Source organism: Vulpes vulpes, chromosome X (assembly GCF_048418805.1).
Source record: "Vulpes vulpes isolate BD-2025 chromosome X, VulVul3, whole genome shotgun sequence".
NCBI lineage: Eukaryota > Metazoa > Chordata > Mammalia > Carnivora > Canidae > Vulpes > Vulpes vulpes.
Genome location: NC_132796.1, coordinates 25,670,297 through 25,685,200, shown reverse-complemented (window position 1 = coordinate 25,685,200; position 14,904 = coordinate 25,670,297). Strand labels below are relative to the sequence as shown.

At 41.1% G+C, this 14,904-nt stretch overlaps 1 non-coding gene and 1 pseudogene across 1 annotated transcript; one reads left to right on the top strand and one right to left on the bottom strand.

Moving 5' to 3' along the window:
• The first annotated feature begins 3,686 nt into the window (after nucleotides 1-3,686).
• Nucleotides 3,687-3,790, top strand: LOC112919170 (U6 spliceosomal RNA). Its single transcript, XR_003234834.1, has one exon. It is a non-coding gene; the product is annotated as a U6 spliceosomal RNA (small nuclear RNA).
• A 10,116-nt stretch (nucleotides 3,791-13,906) lies between these two features.
• On the bottom strand, nucleotides 13,907-14,583 carry LOC112919057 (translationally-controlled tumor protein-like; annotated as a pseudogene).
• Nucleotides 14,584-14,904: the final 321 nt, after the last annotated feature.

Below are 14,904 nucleotides of genomic sequence, written 5' to 3'. Positions count from 1 at the left end.
GTTGCAAATTAATTTTTAGGTGATACACAAACAGTACTTATTTTGTCATAAACAGATTTGTCAGTCCTCCAAATGAACATGTGAATCATCAAGCAGAGCAACTCAATGTCAGAAGTATCATTACCTTAACCCTGTTCATAATTAAAGAAATGAAAATCAAAATAATAAAATGCTATGCATCACTTATACGGTTAGTAATAAAAATATATGATGGTATCCAGTGATGGTGAGAGTTGGGGGAAATGGGCATTGCCATATTGTGTTGGAGGAAGTGTCAAGTGATACAGTGATTTCTGGAGGGCAGTTTGGCAATAGCCAACAATCATTTAAATGCTTCCAGAAATGCCACTGCTAGGAATGTACCCTAGGTGTATACTTGTAAAAGTTCTTCAAAGTGTGTTCAAAAGGATGTTCGTTACAACATTATTATAGAGGAAAAAAATCACTAACACATTTATTAATTGGAAGCTGGTCAAATAAATTGGAAATGGCCTTCAGACAGAATAAGACCACTAAAAAAGAGACTGTGTATGTCACATTGGGAAAGATCTATAGCATAAATTAAGAAGAAAAGAGCAAGGTACACAATCATGAATGGTCTCCGATATGTGTGGGATAGACACATACCCAAACACACACATATATCCAAAATCTAAAAGAAAACACAAGAAGCCTTGAGTAGTAGTTGCCTTTGAACAAATATTCACGAAGGAAAAGAGGGAGGCTCTTACTTAATATCTTGAACTAATCCACACAGTATGGATTTTTCTCCCTATTAATATCTATTAATGATATTTTACAATTATCAGCAGACTTTACACAGATTGTAGAATCATGGGTTAATATTTTTTTCTTTATGTTTCTTGGCTCAAGTTTATCCTTTGTTTTTTATTTTTAAAGATTTTATTTATTTATTCATGAGAGACACAGAGAGAGAGAGAGAGGCAGAGACACAGGCAGAGGGAGAAGAAGGCTCCATGCAGGGAGACTGACGTGGGACTCGATCCGGGGTCTCCAGGGTGAGGCCTTGGACCGAAGGTGGCGCTAAACCGCTGAGCCACCTGGGCCGCCCCAAGTTTATCCTTTTCTGTAAATTTTCTTTATATTGCTCTGATCAAAAGAATAAACATTTAACTTTTATATTAAGTTACATCTGAACGGACCTGGAAAAACATCCATAGAATTTTAAGTGAAAGAGATTAAGTTGCAAAGTGAAATTTTTCATTAAAAAACCTGGGGAAGAATGCATATTACATTATAACCTTAGATAGGATTGGTGAGGAAGGACAGAAAACCTCGTTTTTGAGTAAAAAATCCAATCCAATAATAAATCCAATACTTTAATAAAGTAAAAAAAAATACGTGAAAAATATTGCTAAGAAGTCACATGGGCCCTGTTTTAATTCCCTATGGCTGCTGTAACAAATCACCACAAACCTAGTGGCTTAAAGCCACACACATTTATTACCTTACGGTTCTGAGGTCAGAAGTACAAAATGGATCTCACTGAGCTTAAATCAAGCTGCTGTCAAGGCTGTATTTCTCCTCGGGGCTCCACAGGGGAGAATCTGTGTTCTTGCTCTTTCCAGCTCGCAGAGGCCCCTGGCATTCCTTGACTCAGGCCATTTTCAAGGTGGGCAAGGCTAGTCCAATCTTTCTTACATGGCATCATTCTGACAGTCTTTTTTCCCATTTTTTAATGACTCTCTTGATTACACTGAGCCCACCAGATTATCTAGGAGAATTTCCCTATTAGGATGTCAACTGATTAGCAGTCTTAATTCAACCCCCAACCTCAATTCCTTTTTGCCATGTATGGATACCTATGTGAAGACCCCAGAGGTCAGGACATGGACATTTGAGGACGACCAGTATTTGGTCTACCATAGAATGTCAGGGCAACGGCCACTCCTGGGATTACACAGGATGGTCCCAAGGTGAGCCAGAGGAGCTGGAACGCTGGTATCTGCAGAGGATGAATGTGGCCTTATAATCTCAAGCTGACGGTATGTCTAGTTTTGCCTCAAGGAAAACCTGTTAAGTTAGTTTTGTGTCTGTGTTGAGCCTGGAAGCAAAGAGGACTCCCAATTGCTCAAACCCTTGATCTCCCCTCCCCCATTTAAAATTTCTAAGATGTATTTGCTGGCCCTATGTCGGCATCAGTGCTTTTGCTCTTTTGTGGAGTCCTTCATCCACCAACGGGATCACATTCCTAGGGGGAAAATATGTCACCGCAGTACTCCATGGTCCACATGCTTCCTGAGAAACTCCTAACGCTCCCAAGAACCCTTGCTGAAACGTTTCTCATCACTCTTCACTGACAAATGGTGTGAGTTAACACGTTTTTGAGGTGTATACGCGTGACACGCACACAGACACACGCACACAAGATCTGTTCTTTAGGTTCAGGTAGGAAAAGAAACGGAGAATGCAATTTGACTTGAAATACAAATCCTGAGCACCTGGGTGGCTCAGCGGTTGAGCATGTGCCTTTGGCTCAGGTCGTGATCCCGGGGTCCTGGGATCGAGTCCCACATCACGCTCCCCACAGGGAGCCTGCTTGTCCCTCTGCCTATGTTTCTGGGTCTCTCATGAATAAATAAATAAAATCTTTTTTAAAAATGGGAGAGATTAATCATGAACAAGAGCTATCAACTTAGAGAAGTGGTATCTTCTAAGCCACTAAGCCAGAACTTAAGGATTTATCTTTGGCCTCCCAGTTCCAGATGTTTCACTCTTTAAAGTGGGGACAAAATACTGATTTGTTGCATTTCAGAGGGATGGGCAAAGTGTCAAGGCTGAGGTGGCTGTCCCACACGGGGGAGTCCCTCTTCAGTAAAGAACAGGGTGAGAGTCTCCTGCTTGGGAGGGCACTTCCTGTATAGGATCTACTTGGAATCAGGGAAAGCTGTGGGCTCATCACAGTCTCTTAGCAAATATTCACTTGCTCATTGATGTGCAGTTTTTCTCCAGTGTACTGGTTTTTTTTTTTTTTTTAATTTGGTTTAAAGGCGAGCTATATTAGAAACCAGGTGACAGCCTCCACAGTGGTTGATTCACAAGGAAATGATATCAAGAGATTAGGGGATGAAGAGGGTGGCTTAAGGAGTGGAAATTTTGCATGGCTTTGGGCATGTAAATCTAGGGAGAGGCAACTGAGAAACACATAATTACTGTGTCATTTTTAAGGCAACATAAAGAGCTTCTTTCATCCACATGGGGCTCTTTCTACAATGTGGGTGTGTGTTGGGCTGGGGGAACGAACAGGAAGCACCTGCGTGCCTTTCTCCAAGTGGGCCCACTAGAACATTCCTGTTACCCCTGCCTCTCTCTCTCTCATTACCCCCCTCCCCCATTTGCCATGAGGAAAGAAGGGAAGAAACAAAGCCCAAATCAAACTACACTTACCAAAAAGCCTTGCACAGTTAACATGTTTTTTTTTTTAAGATTTTATTTATTCATTTGATAGGGGAGAGGAGAGAAAGAGAGAGATCGAGAGAGCAAGCACAAGCAAAGGGGAGCATCAGACAGAGGGAGAGGGAGAAGCAGGCTCCCCACTGAGCAGGGAGCGCAATTTGGGGCTCGATTCCAGGATTCGGGGATCATGACCTGAGCCAAAGGCAGATGCTTAACCAACTAACCCACACAGGTGCCCTAGCATCTGTTATTTAAATATGCTTGCTGTCATGCTCCCTTCAGCAGCACATAAACTAAAATTGGAACAATATAGAGATGAGCATGGCACCCGTGTAAGGATGACAGGCAAATTTGCAAAAAGTTCCATATTTTTGTACGTTCCCTAACTGGAATTAAAATAAGAACTTAAATTAAAAAAATGCTATTGGTGGTGATGACATATCCCCAAAAGGTTATGTAATCTGCTTGTGAAATGCACAACAAAAAAAGGTTACATTTTTATTGGCAATGGTCTGTAAGTTGCACGCCTATTGGTTTTCCCCTGGCGCTCAGACTATCTAGCAACTTGTCCATCAACTCTAGAGTCCGAAGAAAGGGCCCATCAACTAAAAGAGACAAGAGTTTTATCCTGTTAAAGGATAGGAGAAGGTCAGCCCTAGTGACTTCCATAAAGCTTTAGTTCCCGAGTTAATGGCAAAAAAATCTTTAGCATTAGAAATTCACTGGTGCCGTGCTCTTTGCCAAATAAGAATTCACTCAAGGCTTACCTTTCCTATTTGTGTGTCCTTACTGTTGGGAATTTTAAGTTTGCACTACACTTATCCTAACTATAGGTCACAACTAGTTAAATGTCCTTCAGCAAGAGAGAACATATTGAGAAATCAGAAATCATTGCTCTGTTTACATTTCTATTATAAAAGTTAAATATTTGTTCTAAGACAAAGATTGTTACTTTCACTCACTCCTTTTAATGAAAGTCATTTAGTGAAGCTATTCCAAAGCCATGAGAACATGAAAATTCTTTTTTTTTCTTATTCTATTTTACAGAAGCAATCAGAATTCAATCCGTGCTCTAACTTGCAGAGATCCCTAACAATACAGAATTCGCTTTCTTGGGTGTATTTTGTCTTTGTCGGACAATATTTAATGGATTTGTTAATTGTTCTTTTTTATTTTTTTTAAGATTTTATTTATTTATTCATAAGAGACAGAGAGAGAGGCAGAGACACAGGCAGAGGGAGAAGCAGGCTCCCTGCGGGGAGCCCAATGTGGGACTCGATCCCAGGACCCCGGGATCATGACCTGAGCCTAAAGGCAGACGTTCAACCGCTGAGGCACCCAGGCATCTGTGTTCATTGTTCTTTGGAGATCAAGAGGTAGCTGTGGGAGGACAAATTGGAGGGAGGTGATGGGGAAAATAATTACTCAGGTGAGGAAGTCTGCAAACTTAGTTTGAAGGCCATAACTTATTAACTAGATGACCTTGGGCAATAGATTAATCTGAATCACCTCTCTGATCTGAATGATATGAATTACAGATGAATTGAAGGAGCAGTAACCGTAAACCCCTAACATGGAATAATTAGTATGCTAATTAGGTCCTCAAAAGGACTTTGGAGTTAGACTGCCTGGATTCAAATTCCAGCTCAATTGCCTCATGCATTGTAAACTGGAGTAAGTTACTTGACCTCTCTGTGCATCACTTTGCCGTCTATACAATGTGGATGAAAATACTACCCACTTCATAGAGTCACAATGATTTCAATGAGTAGGATATAAAGAGCACATAGAAAGGACTACGTAAGAGTTAGTCATTATGCTGAGTGGTCTTAATATTGAAATTGGTTAATGATCATTCCACTAACAGAATAACTTGTCATACATCATGCTTAAATTTGAGCATTGAGACGGAGAAAAGAGAAACCTTTATGGATGACAACCCAAACCATATACAGCGACAGAGCTTACTGTTACCTCATTAATGTGACTTTATTACTTCATACTTTGCTGTCTTCACCTTAACTTGCTGTCTCAGCTAGGCTCTTGCTCAATAAGATAATAGTTGCAAATAACTTTATTGCTCATTCTGGGAACTTCCTGAACGATACATTATTCCTCCAGACTCTGAATTCTTTGCCTTAAAAATCCTCACCTCATAGTCACCCATCCTAAATTATTACATCACCATCCTTACCTAATCCTAAGACTCTCCACTGAAAGGCCTTCCTGAAGCTAGACTCGAATATCTCATAACAGCTTGGTTTCTCCTCCCCACCCAAAATTCTGTCAAGGTTGCTCTCTTTTACTGCAGTAAGAATAAACTCAGCTTTGTCTTATCAACAAATTGTCTTGGCGATTTTTATGGGGAGCCAGTATTCCACGTGGATTAGTGAACTGAACTCTGGAACTGGAATCAGAAGGTAGGAGTCACAGCTCTGCCACATGGACAAGTCACTAATTTTCAGATGCCTCTGCTGTAAAATGTACATGTATAAAATATATCCGTATAGGTATAGAGTTTATACAAATGCTTATGTGGTAAAGAATACTTAATAAATGTTTCTGACATTTCCCTTTCTTTTCTTTTTGGTTGCCTGCTGGGGAAGGGTAAGCCGGGTAAATGACAATACTGCTAGTCTGCTCAAGCCATCACTTTTTGGTAAACCCTTGTCGGCCCCTAGTAAGCCACATTATAAATACAGCCAGTGAGAGCTGAAGAACATGGAAGATGAGGATATTCCTTCCTGCCTGAGACACCATTGTTTTCTTTCTTTCTTTTAAAAAAGATTGATTTCTTTTAGAGAGAGCACACATTAGTGGGAGGGGCAGAGGGAGAGGGAGAGAGAATCTCAAGTAGACTCAATGCTGAATGTGGAGCCCGAGTAGGAGCTCGATCTCATGACCCTGAGATCACGACCTGGGTCAAAACCAAGAGTCGGATGTTTAGCAGACTGAGCCACCCAGGTGCCCCACCATAGTTTTCTGAAGGGAATACAAGTAGGACACAGAGCATATATTAAACTGTATCTGCAGAGAGATAGTAGCTGATCCAAAACCCCATGGCTGGAGGGCTGAGGAGGACCAGCACTCAGCTCCTTTGTTTCTCAGAACCTTGTGGGCACATGTGAGCTGTGCTATACGGTCACCTCCCAGGCCTTCATCATTTTGTGCAATTCCTGTGCCAGTTATTGCTTCCTTGACTCTCAGGTTCAAATTTACCCTTTTTCACCTGCAGTGGGAAAATGGGTCAGAACCCTTTAAATTGTCCTCTGCTAGCTGCAGTGTCAAACTTTGTAAGAGGTGTTTGAAGAGCCATTGCAGGAGGAAAGGATTTCACATCATGGTCTGATATGCTTGCTCAGCAGGCTCATTTAGATGCTGGGCTTTACTAGTGCCACTTCTTCAGCACACAGGTCCCACAGGGCACCGAAGCTGGCAGCATCCATCATCCAGAAGCTTCCCTTGGCACCCATCTTGAGTGGTTTTATAGCAGCGCGCCTCTTGTGACACACCTCCCTGTGAACAGCTTCCCAGGAACCCTAGAGGAACAGATTTTCTCCAGCAAGTTAGCGGATTTCCAGCAAATTCTGCTGCTGTGACACCACAATGACTTCTCTGTCATCCAGTTAGTCATGACCCTGACTTCTCCAAAAGATCTGGATTTCAGCTTTCAGGGAGGGGTAACTTCCTTGGGCACTCTATGTTGAGTCTAGGGGTTTTGAAGCCTCTGTATCTTCTATTCCTATCTTCTATAGAATTCTCTTTACCTTTTTATTTTATTTTTAAAAACATTTTATTTATTTAATCATGAGAGACACAGAGACATAGGCAGAAGGAGAAGCAGGCTCCCTGCAAGGAGCTCGATGTGGGACTCGATTCCAGGACCCTGGGATCATGACCTGAGCTAAAGGCAGACGCTCAACCACTGAGCCACCTAGGCGTCCCCTAACCTTTTAAAAAAGTTTTTAAATTCCAGTTAGTTAACATACAGTGTAACATCAGTTTCAGAGGTATAATATAGTGATGCGACACTTCCATAAAACACCTGGTGCTCATCACGACAAGGGCACTCCGTAATCCTCATCATCTGTTTCACCCATCTCCCCACCCCCGTCCCCTCTAGTCTGTTTCTTGGTTTGCCTCTTTTTTTCCCCCCTTCACTCATTTGTTTTGTTTCTTAAATTCCACCTATGAGTGAAATCATAAGGTATTTGTCTTTCTCTGACTTATTTTGCTTAGCATAATACTCTCTAGCTCCATCCACATCATTGCAACTGGCAAGATTTCATTCTTTTCGATGGCTAGGGGGAGGAGCAGAGGGAGAGAAGGAGAATCTTAATCTTAATCTTAAGCAGGCTCCTTGCCCAGCCCAGAATCCATTAAGGGGCTCCATCTTATTACCTGAAATCATGACCTGAGCTGAAATCAGGAGTCAGACACTTAACTGACTGAGCCTCCTAGGTGCCCCTGATCATCTAAAGAATTTAAAGTCAGGGGCAGCCCGGGGGGCTCAGTGGTTTAGCGCCACCTTCAGTCCAGGGCCTGATTCTGGAGCCTCGGGATCGAGTCCTGCGTCGGGCTCCCTGCATGGAGCCTGCTTCTCCCTCTGCCTATGTCTCTGCCTCTCTCTCTTTCTCTGTGTCTCTCATGAATAAATAAATAAAATCTAAAAAAAAGAATTTAAAGTCAAATACATCTTGTCTTCACAAAAATTTTCTTCCATAGTTCTGTCTATAAAAGAAAGAGAAATCCATTTTCCTCTCTAATACGTGTTTGACTTTTATTTATTGAAAAGTAATACCCTTGTCTTATTACCTTAAAATTTTTTTGCCTTCTCTCACCCCAATTTATATTACAAACCATGCCACAGTATCTGATAGTAACTGGTCACAGTGATTGCAATCTCTTCCCTCAATGAAATGTGTGTGTTTGTTTGTCTTTTAAATTTTAAGTTTAAAATAACTTTAACATCAAGGAACAAAACAGGTCAGGAACAAAATACATGTAGAAATAATTTATGAAATGAGGAATAATTAGCATCTCTAAAATTGCTTCCCCTTTCTGTACTAACCTCTCAAGATGACTGAAGTTATTTTTACATTCTTTTAACCCACAAGGCAGCTGCCCTTTGACCATGTTTCTCATTCTGTTCAATACTTCTAAGTCTTTTGTAGTGTGATACCAAAGCACCAAATGTAACAGTGATCATCTATCTGTTAGAATACAGCAAGCAAGGGGTGCCTTGGTGGCTCAGTCAGTTGGGCATCTGACTTGTGGTTTCAACTCAGATCATGATCTCAGGGTCCTTGGATCAAGCCTGAGTCGAGTCTGCTTGTCTCCCTCTCCCTCTGTTCCTCCCCTTGCTTGTGCTCTCTCTCTCTCTCAAATAAATAAATCTTTGTAAAAAGATACAGGGATCCCTGGGTGGCGCAGCGGTTTGGCGCCTGCCTTTGGCCCAGGGCGTGATCCTGGAGACCCGGGATCGAATCCCGCGTCGGGCTCCCGGTGCATGGAGCCTGCTTCTCCCTCTGCCTGTGTCTCTGCCTCTCTCTCTCTCTCTGTGACTATCATAAATAAATAAAAATTAAAAAAAATAAATCTTTGTAAAAAGATACAGCAAGCTAATTTGCTACAGAAGAAAAAATAATTAAGTAGTTTTACTGAGCTGTAATTAACAGTGAACTTCACATATGTAAAGTGTACAATTTGATGACTTTTGATAGATATATACACATCACCACGATCTAGATAAAGAATATTTCACTCCCAAAAGCTTCTTCACATCCCTCCTGTACTTTTCATCCCCTTTACCCAAGCAACCACTGGTATGTTTTTTTTGTTGCTCTTGATCAGTTTGCGTGTTTCAGAGTTTTATATATTATCTAAGTGGAATCATGCAGGAATACTTATTTCCGTTTGGCTTTTTTAATACAGAAAAAGTATTTTGAGATTCATCCTTGTTGCTGTATGTACCACTAGCCCATTCTTCTTTATTGGTTTATTTTTTTAAGATTTTATTTTGGGGGCGCTTGGGTGGCTCAGTTGGTTAAGCATCTGCCTTCCGTTCAGGTAGTGATCTCAGGTTCCTGAGATCGAGTCCTGCATCGGGCTCCCTGTTCATCAGGAAATCTGCTTCTCCCTCTCCCTCTGCTCCTGCTCTCTCTCTCTCTCAAATAAATAAAACCTTAAAAAAAGATTTTATTTTTTATTTTTTTAATTTATTTTTATTCATGAGAGAGAGAGAGAGAGAAAGAATGGCAGAGGGAGAAGCAGGCTCCATGCAGGGAGCCCAACGTGGGACTCGATCCCAGGTCTCCAGGATCACGCCCTGGGCCAAAGGCAGTGCTAAACTGCTGAGCCACCCGGGCTGCCCAAAAGATTTTATTTTTAAGTCATGTCCACACTCAACATGGGGCTAGAACTCAAGCCCGAGATCAAGAGTTGCATGTTCTATCCACTGAGTCAGCCAGATGCCCTGCTTTTCTTATTAATAGTATTCCACCTCATGATACATCATAATTGTTTAAGTTCATTCATTGATGCACATTTGGAATATTTCTAGTATTTGATAATTACAGGTAAAGCGGCTATGGACATTTGCATACAAGTCATTGTGTGGAGGGTACCTGGGTGGCTAAGTGGTTAAGCGTCTGCCTTTGGTTCAGGGCGTGGTCCTAGGGTCCTGGGATCGAGTCCCTCATCCGGCTCCCGGCGGAGAGCCTGCTTCTCTCTCTGCTTATATCTGTGATTCTCTCTCTGTGTTTCTTATAAATAAATAAAAAATTTAAAAAAGTCTTTGTTTGGCTATAAGCTTTTATTTTTCTTTCATTGGGCAAGTAAGTAGAAGAGGAACAATTGAATCATAGGGCTGGCATATGTTTATTTGGTAAGTTGTTAACTTTTCCTTTTTCCTTTTTAAAAAAAGATTTTATTTATTTGACAGTGAGAGAATGAGAGAGAGAGCGCGCGCAAGCAGGGGGAGCAGCAGGCAGAGGGAGAAGCAGGCTCCCCACTGAGCAGGGAGCCTGACATGTGACTGGATCCTAGGATCCTGGGATCATGACCTGAGCAGAATGCTTAACCAACTGAGCCACCCCGGTGCTCCTACGCAGTGTTTTTTCTGATTTCAGTCTACAAGTATAACATATATTTGTCTGATTCTTTCATAGTTATTTTATATTTCTTGTGTCCCTATACATGATATTTTTATAATTTTAATTTCCAAGTTTTCATTGTTATCATATAGAAATGTAATTTCTTGCATATTGTACTCTGCAGCTTTCTAAACCCTCTTATTATAGTACCTTTTATGCAATTCCAGAGGATATTTTTTACAAAGAAAAGTATATTATTTGTGAATAAAGACAGTTTTATTCTTCCCTTCCAATTCCTTTTGTTTCTCTTGTTTTCTTGCACTGGTTACAACCTCAAGTACAATTTTGAACAGAACTGATAAGAGGATCTATCGTTGCCTTATTCCTGATGTTAGAGAGAAAGCATTTAGTCTGTCATCATTTTGTATAAGGTTAGTTGCAATTTTTTCATAGATGTCTTTTATGAGGTTGTGAGTGTTCCCTTCTATTCCTAGTTTGTTGAGTCTTTACTGATTATTTTTTTAAAAGATTTTATTTATTTACTCATGAGAGAGGGGGGGGTGCAGAAGGAGAAGCAGACTCCATGCAGGGAGCCCGATGCAGGACTCGTTCCTGGGACTCCAGGATCACTCCCCAGGCCAAAGGCAGGCACTAAACCACTGAGCCACCCAGGGATCCCCTACTGATTACTCTTTTAAAAATATTTTATTTGAGAGAGAAAGTGCACATGTGCATGAGTGGGGTGTGATGGGCAGAGGGAGTGGGAGTAGGGGGTGGAGGGTGAGGGGTAGGGGGAGAAGGAGAAGCACTCCCTGACTGAGCACGGAGCCCTTTTTGGGGCTCTGTCCCAGGACCCTGAGATCATGACCTGAGCTGAAGTCAGACACTTAACCGACGGAGCCACTCAGGTGCCCCTTTATGGATTACTTCTTTTTTTAAGATTTTATTTATTTATTTGTGAGAGACATGTAGAAAGAGGCAGAGGGAGAGACAGAGGGAGAAGTAGGCTCCCTGCAGGAAGCCTGATGAGAGACTTGATCCCAGGACCCTGGAGCCACGACCTGAGCCAAAGGCAGGCACTCAACCACTGAGCCACCCAGATGCCACTTTACTTTTAAATGTTAAACCAGCCTTGTATTCCTGAGTGAACCCAACTTGATCATGATGTATCCTTTTTATATGTTATTGGATTCAATATTCTGGGGCAATCATAAAGCTTACATAGAATGTTTCCTGTTTTTTGGGGATGATTGTCCTTCATTGCCTAACATCCAACGTTTTGAAAACTGTTGTTTCATAACTTTGTTCCTGTAAATCCAGACCCTGTTACTCCATCTTGGCTAGAAGCAGAAATCCAAAAGATGCATTATTAACATAAACTCTAAAGGAATCATGACAGAAACTGTCTCTTTTAAATTGCAAACCAAACATACACCAAAGGTGTATGTTTCCATACTAAGTCACAGCAGAGACTCAGGAACAGAGTAAATGAAAAAAAAATCCAAGGTTCAGGAGACATCTTTAGGTTTGAGGCAGCTAGACTTTGATGGAGTTGTTAACACTTTTATTTGAACAATAAGTTAAACATCTAAGGAAAGTAGAATAGCTCTTCTTTTGTGGGTATTATTTATATTTCTATATTAAAAGAAGATTGTTGGTGTTTGTACACACACATATACACAGGAATGGGGAAACACGGTGAAAATAAATTAATACAAAAACTTGCTATTTGTGTACTTCATGCTGAAATCCTTTGAACTGAACCTAGACACTCCAAAAACGAAAATCAGTCAAGGGTGGTATTGTGTAGGTTAAAAGGCATTCACTATTCATAGAATTGCTCACCACTGAACTTCACTTTTAAAATAAGTGTACTTGTTACTGGTTGTTCTAGAAGTTCAGGAATACTTCAGCTCTGAGAATATATTCCAACTACTCCAATCCTATTGAACTGCAAGGCAAAATTAAACCTCCCCAGCAAAAGTAGTGGTATCAGAAATATCTGGTGTTTATAAACAGAAGCTTGTGGGTGAAGACCAGATATCCCTAATTTGTTAGCAATTCAATACTACATCGATAGACAAACTAGAGTGATCTAAAAGCTAGAACTTAATTATGTTGGCCTAATTTAGCTACATTGTGTCCTAGAGTATTCATTTTCTTTTCCTAGGAATTTCAGTTTAATTTCACTTTTCAATGATTTACTTATTAATTCATATAATGGTGCTTTTTTTAAAAAAGATTTTATTTATTCACAAGAGACACACAGAGAGAGGAAGAGACACAGGCAGAAGGAGAAGCAGGCTCCATGCAGGGAGCCCGACATGAGATTCGATCCTGGATCCCAGGATCACGTCCTGAGCAAAAGGCAGACGCTCAACCTCTGAGCCACTCAGGCATCCCTATAATGCTGCTTTTAGAAAAGTCTTGATATATGGTCTCAGGATCTGCATGAAGGCTCAGGCCCAGCAGGAAGAAGACATGGCTACAATAGCTTCCTCTAGACACATTCTTTTTTATCTCTGCAGTAACTCACTTTTCACAAGGTGAACTGAGCTCCCTCTGAGAGGGGTGCGTAAACCCTTTATGCTTCAGTCACACTTGACTGTCATATTAGGCAAAGATCCAAGTGAAGGCTACAATCATAATTTTTTAAATCTTAAAATTTAATCTCTTTTGAAAAGAATGGAATCTCAGCCACTGGAGCACATTAATTAATACAACACTTTATACACATGACAGTCTGAGATCTTCTGGCTCACATTTTCCTTCAATGAACTTTCCATTTTTCCAAAATGTAATATTTATGAAGCAGCTAAATTTTTCTGCTCAAAAGACCATTAGTAGAACGACAACACAGTTTAAAGACGTATTAACAAGATCATGTACTTTGAGTTCTGGTTTCAGATTGGCCTAAATTTAAATCTTGGCTTTATTAAAAGCCATTTAAGTGCCTCAGTTTCCTTGTTTGTTTAGTCTATTTTTCTCCCTTGAAGACCCATTTACCCATTGGAGAGAGGGAGGGAGGGAAAGAGTGCGTGATCAGGGGGAAGGGCAGAGGGAGGGGAGGGAGGGAGAGAGGAGAGAGGAGAGAGAGGAGAGAGAGAGAGAGAGAGAGAGAGAGAATATCAAGCAGATTCCCCATTAATCACAGAGCCCGATGTGGGGCTTGACCACACGACTCCAAAATCATGACCTGAGCAGAGAAAAAGAGTTAGCTGTTCAAAAGACTCAGCCACCCAGGTGTCCCGTCATTTTTTTTAGTTTAAATGTATTTTATTTGTAGACAACATACTTGACATGTTTCTTTTTTCTTTTTTTTTTTAAATGCCTCCACTCCAAATAAATCAATGTTAAAATAAATGAAGAGCCCAAGATGACCTCAGTCCCATTCATCAAAGTCCTGGTGTTATATGGATGAGGAACAGCAGCCAGTTATGACAACAGGTGATACATCCAAAGTAATAGCCAAATTCATTAACATTTTTCCATTTCTAAACCATCTTTAAAGAAAATCCTATATGGGGTCTCACCACCCTCAGAATAGTCCAGCAGAGCAGCCCTGCCATCTGGGTTCATGTTTTCATCAATAAAGGTTTTTGCAATTAGTGAGGATGTGCTTGGTTTGTTCTGTAGCCCGGGTCATGAAGGGTTTTACTCTTTCTGGCCTCTGTTCTTCAAGTTTGTCTTTGATTGATCTCGTGTAATCTTTGACATACTTTCTTGTAGGCTTCTGTTATGCAGCTGGTTTCTGCAGGTGATGGTTCAGGACAGTATCTATACCACTGCTGACTGTACTTTCTGTAACCTTCACCCTCAGGGCCTTCTGTGGAGGCATTTCACCAATGAGCGAGGCATCGGCGTTACCCTCTGTTCTCCTGACCATCCTCTCCCCCACCTCCAGGCACAGCCCATATGTAATCTCCCAGATCTTGTAGATGTTGGATAACACCTCATCCTAGCTGTTGAGGTCCCAGGAGATGATTGTGATGGTGGCTGGAGAAAGAGGATGGTGGTGCTTGCATAGCAGGAGCCCAGAGCTGAGACCAAGACAGGTGCAGCCAGAGCAGTGTTGAGAAGAGGCTGGAGAGGGTGAAAAAAAGCTCAATTTTCTCATTTTAAAAAATGAGATATGACTAATATCTGACTTGGGAGACCATGGAAATGAATAAATGAGATAAACTATGTAAAGGGCTTAGTAGTGTGTCCAAACATGGCAAGTGCTTAAGAAATTGTATTTTTGCCTCAGATTAAAACCAAAATAGTGGGAATGTTTTCAAGGGAGTGGAAAACTGTTAAAAAGACAAAAAAGATTTCTGATTTTCCTGAGAAGATAACAAATGGAAGTAGGCTGGTGGAGTTTGGTGATCCTGTTCAGTTTCTTTGCTTCTTT